The sequence below is a fragment of the Triturus cristatus genome, chromosome 10 (genome assembly GCF_964204655.1).
Source record: "Triturus cristatus chromosome 10, aTriCri1.1, whole genome shotgun sequence".
NCBI lineage: Eukaryota > Metazoa > Chordata > Amphibia > Caudata > Salamandridae > Triturus > Triturus cristatus.
Genome location: NC_140593.1, coordinates 637,889,450 through 637,909,001, shown reverse-complemented (window position 1 = coordinate 637,909,001; position 19,552 = coordinate 637,889,450). Strand labels below are relative to the sequence as shown.

General features: G+C 48.2%; 1 protein-coding gene across 4 annotated transcripts in view; it reads left to right on the top strand.

Annotated features, from left to right (window-relative positions):
* The window catches only part of SMARCD3 (SWI/SNF related BAF chromatin remodeling complex subunit D3), a 1,344,655-nt gene that overhangs the window by 106,786 nt on the left and 1,218,317 nt on the right, over window positions 1-19,552 (top strand). Inside the window, exon 1 of one of the 4 annotated variants that reach the window (XM_085632186.1) lies at window positions 8,893-9,021. The exons of the other annotated variants lie outside the window; for them this stretch is intronic. The gene's annotated coding sequence lies outside the window, so the exon portion shown is untranslated. Of the gene's footprint in view, window positions 1-8,892; window positions 9,022-19,552 lie in introns of those variants that run through there. 4 annotated transcript variants of the gene reach the window in all.

The following is a 19,552-nucleotide window of genomic DNA, read 5'->3' as shown; positions in this document are numbered from 1 at the left end:
ATCACTTCTAGCTAGAATGTTTATGTAACTGTTGGGAATGATGGCATCTTGCATCATGATCGTTGCCCATGCCAGACTGCACATGCGTCCACTTCAAGAATGCTTAGCCAGTCAGTGGAACCAGTCACACGGTCTGTTAACCGATCTAGTGATGGTAAGTGGCTGGCTCACAAGTTGCTCCACATCAATTATTTAGAGCTGATGGCGATCTTTCTAGCTCTCAAAGCCTTTCAAGATCACCTCTCTGGCAAAGCTGTCTTGGTTCGAACTGACAACATGACAGCTATGTATTACATACAGAAACAGGGGGGGACCCACTCTCTCCAACTGTCCCACTTAGCCCAAGACATCTGGAGGTTGGTTATTCACCACAATATCTATCTCCTAGCGGAACACCTCCCAGGAGTCAACAACCAGATTGCGGACCTCCTCATCAGACAAAGGTATCAAATTCACGAATGGGAACTTAACCCTCAAGTTCTCCACCCATACTTACAAGGTTGGGGGAGTCCCTCACATAGATCTGTTTGCAACACCCCAAAATGCCAAAGCTTCGCCTCCAGGTATCCATACCCGTTATCCAAAGGCAATGCTCTATGGATGAACTGGTCAGGGATATTTGTTTATGCTTTTCCACCTCTCCCACTCATTCCAATAGTGGTTCGGAAGCTCAGGCGTACATCTCACACTAATCCTAGTAGCTCCAACATGGGCACGTCAACCCTGGTTCACAACCCTGTTGGAACTCTCTCTGGTGCCACATCAAAAATTACATTTAACTCCCAATCTCCTCACACAGAGCCATGGAGAAATCAAACGCCCAGATCCCAAACAATTGAACCTCGTGATCTGGCTCCTGAAGTCATAGAATTTGTTTATCTGAACCTCACACCAGACTGTATGAACATTATTAAGGAGGCCAGAAAGCCTGCCACAAGAGCCTGCTACGCAGCCAAATGGAAGCGATTTGTTATCTATGCAATAACAATCAGATCAACCCTCTTGATGCTTCCATACAAAACATTATCTCCTACCTGTTACATTTGCAGCAGACATCATTGGCTTATACATTCATCAGACTGCATCTCGCTGCAATTGCAGCCTATCTTCAAAATAGGCAACATTTGTCGCTCTTTAGAGTACCTGTAATCAAAGCATTTATGGAAGGACTAAAAATAGTTTTATCACCAAAACTTCCACCTGCCCCAGTTTGGAATCTTAATATAGTCCTCACAAGATTGATGGGCCCACCATTTGACCCCATGCACAAATGTTAATTACAGTTCCTCACTTGGAAAACAGATTTCCTCATTGCAATTACTTCATTTAGGAGAGTGGGTGAACTTCAGGCACTAACCAAAGAAGAACCTTTTTTCCAGGTACACAAAGATAAAGTGGGTCTTAGTACCAATCCCAAATTCCTATCTAAGGTAGTATCTGCATTTCACATAAATCAGTCAGTTGAATTACCTGTTTTCTTCCCTCAACCTGACTCCATTGCAGAACAAGCTCTACACACCGTAGATGTTAGAAGAGCACTGTTGTATTACACTGAAAGAACAAAATCTTTTCGTAAGACCAAACAACTCTTTGTCGCTTTTTCAACACCTCACAAGGGTAATCCTATATACAAATCAGGTATTGCTAGGTGTATTGTTAAATGTATTCAGATTTGCTATGCAAAAGCCAAAAGGACTCCAACTGTACCACCTAGAGCACATTCTACTCGTAAACTAGTGGCTACTTTAGTTTTCTTAGGGAACATCCATTACTGGCATCTGCAAAGCTGCAACATGGTCCACACCACACACATTCACCAAGCATTATTGTGTAGATGTGTTAGCCAGACAACAATTTAATGTGGACCAGGCAGTACTTAGAACATTGTTTCAGACAACTCCATCAGCTACAGGATAGCCAGGGCCCAGTTCACATGCCTCGAACGGAAAATGCTACTTACCCAGTATGCATCTGTTCTTGGCATGTAGAGCTGTAGAATCTCATGCGCCCACCCACCTTCCCGGGTACCTGTAGCTGCTGTAGTTCTCTTGTTACTATTCATACATACACATGGCCTTCTCTATTCTTTACTACTACTCCATTCTTTCACCCTCTGCGGGAAAATAATCTGAAGATGGGGTTGAGGACCATGCGCACTATCACCGAAAGGAGGAGTCACCTACCTCGTCACTAGGAAGACTTCTTCAAAGAAAAACAAAGTAACAACATCCGGGCCCAACACTAGATGGTGATATTTGGCAGGACTGCACATCACAAGTGGGCTCTTGATACCTATTTGTGAAGAAGCAGGAGCTTCTACCTAAATCAGATTATGAGACATGCCTTAGTTCTGCTTGCATTGTTACGAGGAACGAGAACTGGGCATCAGGCAAAATAGCACATGCCTAACCATAAGGCGACTGTAGAGCCACCGGGACACCAGAACCCGCCACTCTAATGTCAACAGGAGTAGGACCAAAGTGGAGTTAAGGCCCTCCATCACCAAAAGCACTGTGGTAGATAAAGTCCACAGCACTGGCATAGAGCACACTGTTGATGACTACTTTTAAGATAGTAACACTCATTGACTGGAGGAGCGCAATTAGTTCTAAAAGCAAGCGCAGTCACCCTCTGTTCACGGCAAACTGACACCAATACAATGCTGATCTTGGGGTGGCTCCAATCTCGCCTCAGAAAAATGACCAGAAAACCCAAGACCTGAAGAGTCAGCGCAGCTCTAGAACATTCAAATCTAACACCAGCACCTATGCACAGGGGAAGACATAACCTCCTATCCGAGCAACACTTCGATTACAGGGAGACGCAACTGGAAGAACACCCCAAAGCACACTGCAGACCCTGTGATCCAGCATACTCATTTCAGGAGACCACCTAGCTTGCTGTCCTCTGAAACCCTAGATGGCAAGTGGGCCTTGGTGTCGCACACTTTAGATTAACCAAGAGGCATCTGCCTGAGACCTTGACAATTCAGTATCATGTCCATTCCCGCCTTTTCCCTGCTTTTATTAACTGATTAGTTCAGGGCCCTAGATGCATCCCTGTTAGTGTCATATGACAGTACATGGATTGTTTAAATGCATTCGCACCATCAAAAGAACTGTCCGCCTCCATGCCTGACAGTGCTTTATGTTCGCTGTTGAATTATACCTTGTTTGTGGTTTGATCTTATATTGGGATCAAATATGATGAGCAGATATTGTCCAGCATGGTCACCAGGTAGCGAAAGGAGACGCTCTACCATTTAATTATATAACCTGCCAGGTCTCGCCGAGTCAGATTAGCACTTGACTGCAATGGGAATAGACAAGTTAAGTTGTAACCAGGAGATTGCCCCCCTCTGTACACTTAAGGAGACATATCAATTTGCCCAGTCAGACCCTGGCCAGTATAGGGCAGCCTGATCGTCTGTATGGTTCGCTTCGAAAAGCCAAATTTGGCCAGCATTTAAACCGGTACTCCCAGTCCAGGGTGTCAAACGTCTTTTCCAGTTTGAGGACCTGGCAGACTGAGCGAGCCCACAACCATGTAAGGCACTTTCATGATCAGTAAAATCTCCCTAATAGTTGGTGACTTGCTCCATCTGGCACAGAGCCATTTTGTCGGGATAGATCAGGCTAGGGAGTGTTTCACTAAGTACAACCTCCTACAATTTTCGTGTGAAATATATTGTCTGAGTTTAGGACTGCTATCAGACTATATGAAGAGGAATCAGACTCGGTGCAACCCGGTTTAGGTGTCAATACTATCAAAGTCTTTGTCAGTGATGGTGGCAGTATACATTCAAGCTGTAGCTCTGTACAGAAGGTACAGTTTTGGTGTTAGAACCTCGGCATAGGTTTGATAACATTTTAACGAAAATGCATCTGTTTCTGGTGTCCTACCAGTTACCGGATCCCCTATGGCCTCCCTGATGTTCTGAGTGGTTATGCGACCATCTTCTTTCCTCTTTCAGATCGGGGAGAATCAGAGGTAGTGGTGGCTCATTTAAAAGATTCTGGACTTTAATGTTGGTGCCCCTGGCTGTGTGTTGGTGCCCCTAGCCGCGTGTTGGTGCCCCTAGCCGCGTGTTGGTGCCCCTAGCCGCGTGTGAATCTTAAGGATATTTATAGTGACAACCTGTGCAGTTTGGAGTGTAGGGATGGGTGGATGTAGGTTTCTCAGTTATTAAGTCATGACAGCAGCCTACACTCCTTGCCTCCTTCAGTATAGGTGGAATAATATAAACATTGTTGCGTTCGTACAAGGCAGCTTGCTACTTTCATGCAGCGTTGAGGGAATCCCGAAGAGTAGCATCACCCACGGGTTTCTTTTGTTATAGGATTCTTAAACCCCTCACAGCTTCTTTGGAAAAGCCTCCCATTCTTTTTTTGAGGAGGTTGTACTTTTGTTCTCTTTGAGATAGTCCTGTATTATTTTAGCTATAGTGCCACAAAATGCTGTGCCCTCTAACATTGAGCCTTGGAAGGGCCACTTAGGAATAGTAGAATGGCTTTTGCCCCAGTTCAAGCCTATCAACATTGGGTAATGTTCAGAAACAGTTCTTAGGTAATCGGACAAGGAGAAAAGCAGACAGACTGATGCAGAGCTGTAGGAAGCTGGCTCTCTATATAGTGTACTAAAAAGAAGTACAATGTCCAGAGAGTCCAGAGAAACCCCAAAGGGAACACAGAGGTAAAAGTAGATAATTCGAATGCTCTATTTGTGGTAGTGAGGTGGAGCAGTTAGGCTTATCAAAGGGTGGTGCTAAGCATTTGTTGTACTCACAGAGTCAATAAATGAGACACACACTCAAGAATAAATCAGACCGAAGGCAAAGTAGTGGTCTTTGTATCAGTATACGTCCCACCGGGGCTACAGGCGACCACTTTTGCAGACCTGGGGCGCCTCCTCCTGGGCCTTCCGGGGGGACTCCTAGTGGTTGGGGGGGACTTCAATGCGGTGGTCTCTGGGACTCTGGATCGTCACCCCCCTAGGGACCTCCCCCGGGCCCAGGCGTGGCTATCCGGCCTCTTGGATACACTGGGATTGGTGGACTGCTGGCGCTTAAAACATCCCACGCAGCAGCAATACACTTTCCACTCGGGGGCCCATGGTAGCCTCTCACGGCTTGATCATGTCCTTGTCCCGGCGGCCTATGCTGGGAGTGTGGGGGAGGTGCGCCATCTGGCGCGGGGTATCTCAGATCATTCCCCGCTCCTGTTCCACTTTGATGTCCTTCCGAGGGGTGAGGGCAGGGTAGTTCCCATCAATGCCTGGTACCTGCGCGACCCCACCATTCGCGCTGCTGTGATTAAATCCTTGCAGCGATACTTTGATGAGAATGTGGGGTCCGTCCCTTCGGCTATCTCCTTGTGGGAAGCCTTCAAGACAGTTCTCAGAGGAGAGGCCCTGTCCCTTATTTCCCATGCCCGGAGGCGCGAGCGGGAGGAGGTTACCCGGGTGGAGGCCGAAATTGCTGAATTGGAGGGTGATTTAGAGGGCGGAGTGACGGATGCTGCACTACATGTCCTACAACTTAAGCAGGCGGCCTACAGGGCCCTCGTTACGGAGGCGGCCAGGGGCCTCAGTAGGGAGCAACAGGGGCGACTGTATGATGTGGGTGATAAGGCGGGCAAACTGATAGCGTGGTTGGATAAAAAGGAGAGAGTGAACCGTGTGGTCCCGCTGATTGAGAGGACGGATGGTGTGAGTGTCACCGAGCCAGAAGAAATTGTCTCCTGTTTCGCGGATTATTTCCGCGAGGTGTATTCTCCGGTCTCTCCTTGCTCGGAGGAGGACTCCCATTCCCTGCTTAGGGATATCGCGCTGCCCTCCCTCTCGGAGGAGGACAGGGTGTCGCTGGATGCCGCTCCTACATCCGACGAAATTGCCCTCGCCATACGTTCGGTTGCCTCTGGCAAGGCCATGGGCCCGAATGGCATCCCTATCGAGTTATATAAGTTGCGACCAGATGTACTGGCACCCCACCTCCGCGCGATGTTCCTGGCGGCCCACTCGCTGGGCTCCCTCCCGCCGGACCAGCGTCTGGCTACTATCGTGGTGATCCATAAGGAGGGGAGGCCTCGGGACCGGGTCACATCCTATCGGCCTATCTCGCTCTTGAATGCGGAGCCCAAAATTCTCGCCAAGGTGCTGGCCAATCGGCTGGTCGGCGTGGTGGGTGACCTGGTCCACCAAGACCAGTCCGGCTTTATCCCCCATCGTAACACGGCCCTTAATCTGCGGCGCTTGCACGGGGTGCTCGCACGTGTCCCATTCGTGCGGGAGCCGGCCATTTTGGCGTCCTTGGACGCCACTATGGCGTTTGACACGCTTGAGTGGCCATACATTTGGGCGATGCTGGCGAAGTTTGGATTCGGCCCGGGCTTCATCAGTTGGGTCAAATTGTTGTATTCGGGCCCATTGGCGCAGGTGGTGGTGAATGGAAGAGTTTCGGCCCCATTTGAGCTGGGCCGGGGCACGCGACAGGGCTGCTCCTTGTCGCCGCTCCTGTTTGCGCTGGCCTTGGAGCCCCTGGCGGAGTGGCTGCGGTGGCACCCCTCCATCCGTGGTCTCCGTTGGACCCCCGAGTATGAGGACCGTGTGTCCCTATACGCTGACGACATCCTTTTGTACCTAGCCTCCCCACGTAAGTCACTCATAGTCCTGGTTGATGTTTTACGTTCATTCGGCCGGAACTCAGGCCTTGTCATCAACTGGGCTAAATCATGCGTGTATGTGCTCTCTGGGGAGGCTCCTGTCCTTCCGCGGGGTTGTCCGATTCAGATTGCCTCTCAGGGGTTTCGATACCTGGGTGTCTACATTACTCTGGACCCAGAGGCCCGCTACGAGCGGAACTTGCTTCCCCCTCTCCAGCGCTTGAAGGAGGACGTCGTGCGCTGGCGGCGCCTGCCGCTTTCGCCGCTCGGCCGGGCGGCGTTGTTTAAGATGATGTCGTTGCCACGTTTCTTATACGCTCTCCAGAACACTATGGACCCAGTCCCGGCGCGCTACTTCCGTGAGGTGGAGAGTTTGCAGCGCCGCCTGTTCTGGGATGGGAGGCCGCGCATTGCCCTGGCGAAGTTGACGCTCCCATGGTATGACGGGTGGATTGCCCTCCCGGATATTAAACGGTATTACTGGGCCTCCCAGCTAGCTGCAATTAACCATGGCCTCTATGGGCCCGCCTTGAACCCGGCATTTGAGATGGACAAGATGCTACTGCCCGGTGGCGACTACAATCGAGCGCTCTACTCTGGCGCGCCCGACGCTCGCTTGACGGGACCTACGCGTGTCATGGTCAGAGTATGGCATGCGGCCAATGCAGCTATGGGGTGGAAGGACCGTTTGACCCGGGCGTCACCGCTGTATGCGTCTGAGAAGTTGGGCTCTCTCTGGACCTCGAAGGGCTTCGAGAAATGGGACATGATAGGCATCAGTAAAGTGGGGGATCTCTGGTCGAGGGGAGGATTTAAAACATTCGAGATGCTGCAGACGGAGTTTCAGTTGCAGGGCAGTGAATACTTTCGATACCTGCAGATCCGTCATGCACTGGGCTCCGTCTTCCCAGACGTCGCCTCCATCCCGGAGTCTTCCCCCCTGGAGGATAGAGTGCTAGATGGCCACGTCCCAGACAGTACGATCTCCCTTATTTATAAAAAACTGATTAATGATCGATCGGGCTTGCTGATTGGCCTTCGCGAGGCTTGGGTTGCCGACGGTCTGGAATTGGACGATGAGGACTGGACCTCCGCGGTGGCCTCTCCGAAGGAGGTGGCTATACCGGCTCGCCTTCGCTTCGTCCAGCTCAAGATACTCCACCGGGTCTACATGACGGGGCCAAGGCTTCAGCGTATGGGCTATACTGAGGATGGATTGTGTAAGCGTGGTTGTGGTGCCGTGGCGACCTTCCTGCATATTCTATGGGAATGCCCGAAGGTGGAGCGATTCTGGCGCGGTGTGCATGAGGTCCTGCGAGTGGTTACGCGTGTTGCGCTGCTGCCGGAAGCGAGGAGATGCCTGTTGAATGTGTGGGAACCAACTGACTACTCGGCTCCGCAAACGTGGTGGGTGACTCTGGGATATATGATTGCTAAGCGTGATATTGCGCAACTGTGGGGATCCCAGAACCCCCCGGCGGTGTCGGCCTGGAAAGAGCACATGGACTGGTGCATGTTTCGAGAAAAGGTGGTGTATGTGGCGAGGGGTAAGCCTGGGACATGGGTGAAAGTGTGGGGCCCCTGGAACGCCTACCGTGGGAGTATTGCGCGCCACCGTTGCTCCCTGCTGCCTCACCAGCCCCGTCCCCTTAGCTGACTCCTTCCCCTAGCCCCGGGCACAGGGTTCCCCCAGTCCTCGCTCTGTTTCCCTTCCCCTCGTTGGACTCCTCTGATAGTTGGGGTTCCCCATTGGGGAGCACGTGCTGCTATTTTCGACTGTGGGTAGCCTTGTGGGTGTTGTTTTTTGTATAAAATGAAACCGTACTGTGGGGTATTATGGCTGTGGCCCATGATGTTGATAACTCCTGCTTCTGCTCCTTGTAACGCCAAGTGTTCTATGAACGTATGCCATATGTTTCTGCCATTCCTAGCGGCCGGCCGGAAGGTTGTGGGCCCATATTTGTATATTCTTGAGATTTGTAATAAACGGTTTCAAAAAAAAAAAAAAAAAAAATCAGACCAATTTTGTAAAACTGAAGTCGATTTGTATGTGTTTTTAGAGAACAAGAACACAGTTCTAAGGTAAGTACTTTTTGAGTAACTATTTTTTAAGAGTTCGGAAAATATGTCACATTTGTGCGCAATTACGCACCATAGGAATCAATGGGAAGAAATAAAAAAAATTGCTTGAAAATCAGGCAATGCTTTCACGAAGTTAGCCTTCTCTTTTTAGGTCGATGTGGGGACCAGGTCCAGAGTTCCAGAAGGAGAAGTTCGGGAGCAGAGAGCTGAGGGACTTGGAAACTGGCACGTAAAAAAGAAAGGGACAACTTGAAAATGCACTGCACAGGTGGATTTACAGGTAAGTCCGGTGGTTCTCCTTGGAGGCAGGAGGATGCAAGGGCCTGGGGGCCACGGGAGCAGAGCTGGTTGGCAGTGCTGGGGCTGGTGGGGCCAGGTGCAGAGCGAACAGGTCAGCCAAGCATTGTGCGTCTTCAGGGTCCTTGTGGTCAGGAGCAGGCAACTTGGAGAGGCGATCTCGGGACAGCTGGGCAACTCAGGAAGTGGGTCTAGAGTGTGTTGACATCCCTCGACGGGTGCTTGCTTCTGGTGCTCTGGGAGTCTGATGTGGACTCTTCTTGGTTTTACCGTTGAGGGTACGGTACCTCGGGTATTAGTGCGCCACAGCTCCGGTAGGTCCTGGTGCCTCCAAACTTTTTGGAGAGGCAGATCTGACCCTCTGGAGCTGTTGTACCTCTTCTTGCTTCGGTGCTTCGTCGAGGTCATCAGGGAGCAGCAAGTCAACAAACCGGACTTCAGTGGATTGGTGCCTGCGGTGTGCCGGGGAGTGATACCTTCACTCCAAGGGAGCTTCTCTGAGATTTCTCAAAGGGTGGAGGTGCTCCAGGGTACTTGTGGTCCTTGCAGGTTTCAAGGCGACACACCAGCAGCGATTGTCAAGTCCTCCTTGCAGCTGGCAGGGTTTGGCGCCTTTTCTTTCTGCAGCAGGGCTTCTGGTCTTCTTTTGCCCTGGTCTTCTTTGGTCAGATGAATCTGAGGTTCAGGTCTTGGGTAGCCACCTAAATACTGAATTTAGGAACGTTACAAAAGGAAACGGTTAATAGCCAATGGGAGATTTACCTTTAAGGTGTCTACACCTTCTAATGACTACTTCCTGTGGGAAGAGGCACTACCCTAGCCCTGATTGGAGAGTTTTTCACCATCTCAAGAAGGTGAAATTTTGGGAGAAGTGTTCACCTCGCCTGCCCTGTCCTAGGCATGGTGCAGGCTGAGGGAGTACCCTCCCCCTCATCTAACGAATTTTCCCACCTTTCCTCCCGCCAAAAGTAGAGCAGGAAAGGGGGCTTGGCCTCCCGCACTATCCAGGGGTTTGGGGTTGGAGTTCAAAGGCGGCATTGCCTTTGAAACTTCCCCTTCTGGAAGGCCATGCTGTCCTGGAGGAGGTGTGAAACACCCCTGCCCAGAGCAGGTATTGTTTCTGTCCTCAGAGCGCTAGCCCTCACCCCATGAGGTCAGAAACATGTCTGGTGGTGGCAGGCTGGTGAAAACTGGTCAGAGACCCCACTAGTTTTTAAGTTTTAGAAGACACTCTAAAAGGGTCTCCTGTGTGAATGTATTGATAAATCTAGCACTGGCGTCAGTGAGGATTTATTAAGACAAGATGTTTGGCACCAAACATCTTAGAAATCAGTGAAGTGATCATGGAGCAAGGAAACTCGTGTTGACAAGTATCCAGCCCATGTACTGCTTAAGGCTTCCTTGTTCACTTTCAACATCACAAAAGGGACTGGACATTGTAGGGGCATATCACTGAAATACCCACACATAGGATATAGTGAACCCTGCCTTAGGGCTGAAGGTCAGCAGTAGGAGTAGCTTACCTATATCAAATGCAGTGTAGGGTTGTGATGGCACACAGGGCTGTGTGCCTTGTTGACTCTTCGGATTTCTCTGCAACAAGACATGCAGCCTGCAATGGCAGAGTGCATGCCTGGGTTAGGGGTCCCTGGGGTGACAAAACCAGTGCTGCAGCCTCAGAGGACCCTCTTCAGTACCCATGCCCTAGGTACCAGGTGTACCACTCTCTAGGGAATTACAGGTGTAGCTGAAGTCGTGTCAATCATGGTAGTGTTTTGGGAAAGAGATCTGGCACTGGGAACCTGGTTAGCAGGGCCCAAGTGCACCTACAGTTTGAAATTACATCGGCATCGGGCAAAAAGTGGGAGCTCACCATGCAAGCAGAGGCACTTTCCTATAGGAGCAGACAACCCGGTCTATTTGTACAAAAAACATTGACCATTGGGTGAGTCACTGAAACTGTTTTATTAATGTGCACTGTCAAACCTGTGCATTGGGAGGGTGAAATCTATCTAATCTGAAATCTCATATGCACTGAAAGTCTCTGCCTGGGATCCATGTAAGGTGCACCCACTTAATGAGCTGCACTGATAACCTGAACAGGAATATGTGTTGGGCTGTGTTTTTGGCATAAATGTTTCCTAGTAACACGGGTACCCCATTCAGCTTGTCCTCTACCAGGATATATTTACCCTCCATATCTAATACCACTACTGTGTGTGTGGCTCGTTGGGGTTGCCAGTCCTTACCCTCTGTGAGAAGTTGGCCTGGTATATGCTGTCTGTAGGAGAGTAGGATCTGCTTCTTATGGTTACCCCCACTTTTTGCTGATGTTTCACTGTTTTCCAACTTTAGTCTGGCTGGAGCCCTGCTAACCAGGACCCCAGCCTAGCTGTTTTCTCTCTAAATTGATGGCCAGTACTTTAGGTACACTCCAGATTGGATTCTGGGGTACCCTTACAAGTCCCTGGTATATGGTATATTACGTACCCAGGGCATAGGTACCCCAGGGGCCTACCAGGGGCTGCAGCATGTATTGTGCCACCCCTGGGAGGCCTTCCAAAATGACACCACAGGTCTGCTACTGCAGCCTGGGTAAGGTGGTGTATGCACCCCTTACTGAGATATAGGTTACCTATATTTCTCCATATCAATGCACATGTAAACCTATCAGTCATTCCTACGGCAGGCCTTAACAATACTGAAGGCAGGGTGCTGGGTTTCATATGAGAGGGTGCCCATGCATGATCAGAGCCCCTCTGCAGCCTGCGGAACCTTTATTCCTGGGTTGTTTGTGATGCAGCCAAACCATATACTCTTAACCCCTTCAGTGCCCATGACGAGCTGGACTCGTCATGGGCCGCGGTGGCGCTGTGCCCATGACGAGTCCAGCTCGTCATAGACCCCGCCCGCTAATGCAACGGCCGGCACTGGGCGGGGAAAGGGGCGGGCACTGAAGGGGTTAAGTGCATTATAACCACATGGTAAATGCTAACTTTGGAATGGCTGCATGGAAACATGTTGTGTTTGGTGCCAAACACCTTGGAATCATACCCCCACACCAGTAACTGGTGTGTGAGTATGATCCCACCCTACTAGAGGGAGAAACATGACCGCACCGGTACACCCTGTACCAGCTCAACAGACCCTGGCATCACAAAATGGATGCTGCCAGCCACAGACACGAGTCTGCCCTCCTGCTGCTGGACGAAACTCTGGCAGGGGAAGCCTGGACAATAGGATTCCTGTCACAGGGAGGTGTGACCACCTCCTTGACAGGCTTTAGTGTATTGGGGCTGGGAGCACTCCAAGAGTGCTTTGATGTCTGCACTGGGGGCACATTTGGTGTCCCTGTGCATAGTCCAGCTCAAACCGGTTGCAGGGGCTACCAGCCCCTGCTCTGGCGTGAAACTGGACCAAAGGAAATGGGTGTAGCCACCCCTCTTTCCTGACCCTCCCATAGGTGGGTCCCTAGAGTTTGTCCCACCCCTTCCTTGGGTATAAGATAGGAACCCCTGGCTACAGGACTTTAGATTTACCTGGACAAAACCGTGATACATAATCCTGGAACTTTGACGATCTACAAGGCGCTAGATGACTGAAGAATCTCCCATCTCCGAAGCTCCCGTCGGACTCCAAAGAATTTGCAACACAGGAGGTGGGTTCCCAGACTTCCCAGAGGCTGACCCGAGCTCCCAGCAAAGCTGAGACCCTTAGCCCTTGTGGGGACCGTGGAACCGGAACACCTGGACACTGTGCACATTTGCAAGTGCATATGCTTCTCGTCGATCCTTGAGGCTGTGCTTTGGGCTACTTGTAGTCCACACCCTGAGCAGTGTCTCCACCGAAGATTACAGGCCTACACTCACGGAGTGACCCGTGGGCTGGTATTGTGTGATTCCTCTCGAGGTCCCTTCACAATCCCTGTTCCGTCAACTGGTGGGTCCCTGTGAAGGCAACTCTAACTTTAATTGGGCTTCCCTGGTTGCTCCAGACGTGCCCTGACTCTCCATCGCTTGGGGAGTCCCCAGGACCTTGCTGTTCCGCACCAAGGCATCTTTTCTCCTCCTGCGTGGGTTGCTGTTGCCAAGGCTTGTTGGGTTCAATCAGAGCACCGACACCGCAGCACTCGACATCCTTTGTGGGACACCTCGAATCCAGCTCCTGGCCGTCGTCGACGCCTCCTGGTCCTTGTGGCTGCAGAGTCCAGCATCACCTCTGAAACACCCGACATCTGTGGGCATTCGTCTATCGTGCCCCTGGTCACTGGCAAGTGACCCAGACTCTGTCCCCTCTGCTTTCAGGTTCTTCTGATCTTCAATCCAGGCTTGGATCATAACGGACACTTTTCTTCTTTCCTGCAGCAGCACTTTGCAGCAGATTGCCATTGAAATCAATGACGATTCCAGACACCATTTGACACCTTTGCACCCGGCTTCCCTGGGTGAGGGAACTCGAGTACTCTGGTGCTCCCGTGGGTGTTGGCCCTAGAACCCCCTAAGTCTAAAGGGGTTTAATAGAATAGTACAGGGCTCGCGCCTGTGTTCTCACACTGCATGCGTCCCCCGTGGGTCTCCAGTGTCACTACCTTGTGTGGTTCCTTAGGGTCCCACCAATTCTACGTGCTCTAGGCACTGTCTAGTGAAGTCGTGGTTCTTTTACCACTTTCTTAATATATGGTTTGGTCCCCCTAGGGGCCCAATGTATATTGTGCTATTTACTGTTGCTTTAGAACTGTATTATTGTGTATCTTGGACTCTAATCTCATAAAGATATTAGTAGTGAGTGTTTAGAAATAAATACATATATTTAATATATACCTTGTGTGGTTCTCCTTTCATTTAGTAATTCAAGAGGTTATAATCTGGTAAACCAAGCTGCTTTACACTCCTTCAAGACTTAGCCTGAAGGCTGCTCTCCATAGCTACCACTAGGATAGCTTTCAATAAAGGTTGTCTTTAAACCTATTCATCAATAAGGGTTGTATGGACTGGTACAAGGTGCCCATTATAACTAGTGGACAACATATACCAGGCCAACTTCTCACATTGGTGTGCAGCGGTTGGATTCAAGCTTGCTATTGCTTTGCCAGATAATCTCTTTGAGTGACTAACTGAAAACCACTATAGGTACATAAAAATCCATTTTAGAATACAGTAAGTTCTACTGAACTTAGAGTTGTCTCAAGGGCTTAGCACACCCTTTCTACAACTCAAGAGTTTAGTAGGCCCCACTAAAGTAGGTAGGTGCAGACACCACACCACACCACTCATGTCTTCAAGGGCAGATGCCAGTGGGCCTCTCCCAACTAAGTATGACAATGTTACATACCAGGAATTGAGGACTATGTGTGCCTCAAGGAAATTGAAGACTGGGAAAAACCCAACCACACAACATTTCATAAAGTTGTTGCTAGCAGATGACCTCAGAAAGACCCCAGGGTCTAATGAGGTAGGCAGAGTGGGTGGGGCAGCAGAAGAGGAAAGGCCAAGGGGTGACAACACCTATAACCTAGAATCTGAAGCTGATCAAGATGATTCCAACCTGGAAAATCCAATCTTTCCTGAAGGTGAGGAAGAAGGGCCCAGGGGACCCATTTTCATTCCACCTGGAAGGGGTAACAGTGTACCAAGAAGATCCAGATCTCCTTCTCAGAAATCTAGTCATTCTGGTTCATCTGTAGGGACCTCTGTCTCTCATAGGACTACTCCCCCTCACCAGAGGGAGTCCTATTATGAGAGAAAGTGCAGACTGCTTGAGTTTGAGAAAGCGAAGCTTAGGATCAAGAGAGAGCAGTTGGCCTTAGATAAAGAATCCCTGGAGCTCCAGAGAGCTTCACAAAGATGAGGGCTAGAGCCCCATGGTGGCACCAACAGTGTCCCTAGAGGTAGAGAACATACTTATGGCCATAGGAACCTGAACAAGATTGTCCCTCCCTACCAGAGTGGGGATGACATCCACAAATGGATAACTGCACTGGAAAGGGCCTGTAAAGTACAGAGGGTCCCTCAGGAGCAGTGGGCAGCAATCTTGTGGCTCTCCTTTGCAGACAAAGGTAGAGACAAGCTCCTCACTGTTAGAGAAGAGGATGCAGACAATTACAAAGTCTTGAAGAGTGCACTGATAGATGGGTTTGGCCTAACCACTGAACAGTACAGGTTGAAATTCAGTGATACCCAAAAGGATTGTACAACTTAATTATGAGGGAGCAGATGCTTAATTGTCAAAATCAGCTGTTGCATCAGTACCTGGTCGACTCTGATCTGACCTCCCCCCAAGAATTGGGAATGAAGGCAGACAAATGGGTCAGAACCAGGGTGAGGCAGAAGGTTCAGAACCAAGGTGGTGACCCCAAGAAGCAAGATTCCAAGAACTCTGATAAGGGTGGGGAAAAGGGTTAAGACCAGAAGTCTTCTCAAGGGCCCCAAAAAACTGCATCTGGCGTGGAGTCCCAATCTAACAAAGGAAAAGGCCAAAAGAAACCATGGTGTAAAATCTGTAAGCAGAAAACCCATTGGACAAGTGATTGTACCAAGTCCAAAGACTCAACTGAACAGTCTAGTTTCTCGTGTAAGAGATATGAGCTGTTACAATCGTAAGACAGTATGTGAGATATATTATGTGAGATATATTATGTACAGCGTGAGCAGTAGCAATAAATAATACTGCGCTAGCATTATCTTTTAGCTATGACACATATATTCATATACATAAATAACATAAGCTAAAAATGCGAGTACTCATAAGATGCTTCTCTAACTAGTTCTACCCCAGTGTACCTAACCTAAGTGTAGTACAAGGTAAGAAGTAGGTGATGTATTCCATAATATGGTAGGCTATAGTATGGTATGCTATAGTCTGGTATGCTATAGTTTGGTATGCCAAGAGTCCCTCTAGGTTCTAGTCAGCTCCATACCTTGAGGATGAGAGAAGTGGGAATCTCTTTCCGGGTCTCGAACTCTAACACCCCGCGAAGGGAGTCAGAACACTGGAAGCTGGATTCTCTGCGAGCAGGGATGACAGCGTCTCTTGTCAGTGCGTCAGGCCGGGACACGGGCTCCTCTAAAGTCGAGGTCTCCTCCTATTTGCTTGGGCAAGGGAAGGTATATTTATACCTGGTAGGTGCCTTGGAATGTTGGCATTGACGTAAAGTCGGGCAGAGGAAGATGTCTGGAATGAACCCTTAAGGAATAGCGGTTCATGCATAATAAATGAGTTATTGGAGAAATCAATAATCCTGTGCTAGGGGAACTCCCAAGAGCTTAAGGGTCTACCTTCTAATAACTCGTTGGGGTCCCATGCCTGTATTTGGATAGCATGGATAATGCCTAAATAAGGACTGGCATCTTATGTCTATATAAGGGCAATGCGAATCTTGCCTATATAAGGACATGTCATGAAAACCTACATACAGACACCTAAAGCGGAAAAGAACACCTACTCCACTTTCGAATGCACGATCATACTAAACATTAAATGCTAAACATTAAACTGAGTACCACATGTTGCAAAAAAAAAAACGTAAAAGCATACTAAAAGTAGTTTGTTTTAAAAACTTTTGCTAAACATTTAATGCAAAGGTACTGTACATTTTAAAGCAGATTTTCATTCTAAGCACATATCGGAAATAAATGCAATATGAATGAATAGAAATATATACATATGACGAAATGGTTGACAATTATTCAAAAACCAAAGCCATTTCATAACATGGTACTAAATGAATTGGTGGTAAATGAGGTGACAATGTGTCTTTGGAAGTATTCAAAGAAGTCCGTTCTATATGAATAGTTTTACTGTAAGCAGATTGAATTGCCATGTATTTGGGGGGGGGAAAACGTAAATTTTTGAAAGAGTTCCAAGTTTTGTTCTGTTTTGAAAATATGGTGGCCAAATTCATAGCTTACCTGGTACACTGTGAGCTGAATCAAAGTCAGTCTATGGGTCTGGTGTAAACATGAAATCGTCTACTCCTGTAGACAAAAGATTGTCTACCGATGTCGGTGACAGTTGGAACACATCGTTTAGAAGGTTAACTGCACAGAGATGTGAAGCATCGCCTTGAGCATGGGGTGCCGCAGGAATGTTTGCGTCCGTTGTTACCTGTGGGCCTGTTGATCCATCTCATACCTCAGCAGCAGTAGGAAGCGTCTGTGAGATCTCAACGAATGCCGTCATCAGGATTGGTAGCCTCTGGGCACAACAGAGAGCATGGGCAGTTATCGGGTCCAGCAGAGTATCGATATCTGTTGGCAGGACTGATGGAAGTGTTAGACAGATGTCTAGCATGCATTCTTCACTGCAAAGCAGGCAGCGTAGAACAGGTAAGATGCAATCTTGCCAGATTGGTCCAAATGACAGAAACCATGTTGTATTAAGTTCCCGTAGATGAGATATGCAGAAAAGTTGCACTATGCGCTCACGGCACTTCCGTTCTAGGAGAGCTTTCTCCAAGTTGCTGGGAGTGACGCCGGTGGATATGATTGCCTTAGCGTAGTAGTAGGAATAGAAACAGGATTCCTGCGAAGAGTGCTAGAATTAATGGCAGACCACCAAACACCGAATGCAAGAAGTTTGGAATGATTCCGAGGACTGCCTGAAAAGGTGTTAACAGTCCTGAACATATGGTCTTAAATACATGTACAAATCCGCTCGTATCAGACATGTTTAACATACGTCTCATCATTTCTACGAAATGTATAGGGCAGTTTGTACGCATTAGAGCCTGTATCTCAGCATAAGTCCTTGCAATTTGTAGAACATAGGTTTCTTTGGCCGAGGTCAAAGGCACGGTCTGTTGCAAAAGCATGGCTTTCATTCTGCTTAAAGTATCACAACGTATAAAAGAAACATTCAATGAAGGCATAGAGGCGACTCCCTTACTGTGTCTATTTGGGGGAACAATACTTGAATACAACAAGAAACCCTGGAGCTAACCGTTATATATAGATATGGGATTCCTGGCAACATGCCACAGCACCCTGGATCATTCTACAGGAGGTAACTCCCGTTAGAAAGTTGGACAAACGTTGGATTAATCACAGCAGTTGGTGTACCCTGCAAGTGGCAGAACAAGTTTTCCACAGAACCATTACAAGTCCAGTGTAGAGAAATGTCCGGACATATGAGTGATCCGCTCAGTGCATTTTCACAGTGTGTACCGCTTAGAAACACTTCACGACCCCCACTCCAACATCTGTGTTCGTAAGGTAAATCCCAGGATGTCTTGATGTATTCTTTACCTAACCTTTCATATTTGCCTGCTTGCATTTGTTTAAGACAATACTGAAAATGAAAAGTAGTGACAGGCAGAGTTATTTTACCATGGATAAGCCATTCTGTAGCTGGTTTTTCTGCTACCGTAAATGGTAATTTTTCCAGTTTTTCAATGCTCATCACTGTATACTTTGCTCCCCTTTGTGCCAGTTCGATCTGTTTATCCGTGAGATTGTATTCTGAAAACAGAGACGACGTGTTCATAAAACGCCAAGGCACATAGCCTGCACGCAAGGATTGCAGCGTCCAGCCTAATAATATAATAGAACGTATCTGAGATTGGCCTTGTTGTAACATGGCTAAATCTTGTTCCAGTATGTCAATAGCAGAGAGGATACAATGTTATCCAGTGAATATATTCTGGATGACAAAGTTGTTAACCCATTGTCGACCATAGTGAGAGATTTCTCTGAGTTAATACGATCAAGCTCACGTATTCTTTCTGCGGCCTCTGCCTGTGAAACCTTCCATATTTCATTATAGGCAGCATAAATGCCGGCATATATGAAACGTTTTTGACTTGGATTTCTTGGTCCTAGCAAGAAATTCCTACGGTCTGCGTCGTCTTTAAGTAAAGATAAGTTTTGTTTCACATCCTCGAGTGTAGATTGTTGTAACCAGTTGAAGCACAATTTTCCTACTCTGTATGTTGTTACTACCCCCGGGTGCTGTCGTTGAACATAATGTGGGTCTGGCCTATGGATAGTAAAGCCCTGTATTCTATTCAGGAATCTTTCTGTGACCGCTCCCTGTGTAGTGCTATTACTTGCAGGTGTTGGTACAGAAGGTGTGTTGATGATCTTGGCTAATCCAAGGCAAGACGTTTATTGCACAGTGTCATTCTAAAACATTATTTGCTCAGAGATGATACAGGCTCTAAACAAAGCTTCGATCCCCTGCACTTGCCAATCTTTAGAACCCCAGACAGATTTTGTGTTGATTGGGTCCTTCCAAAAGTCAAACCCTTGTCTAGACAGTTGGGCAATAAAGACTGCAGAATAAATCTGTTTTGTATTAGTTAACATGTTTTTCTGTCCTGTTTTGTTTATATGTCTATAGAAAAATGTTTCTGAATCAGATGTATTGTACCCTGAAAAATATGGAAACTTATTTGCAAATGTTTTTGAACTACCCTTTGGTGGTGTAGGACAATGTTCCCATTGGTTAAACCTAAACACATTTCTAGGTGTTGCAGATTTATGCAAGATGTGATGACCATAGTGGTTGTAACAATAAAG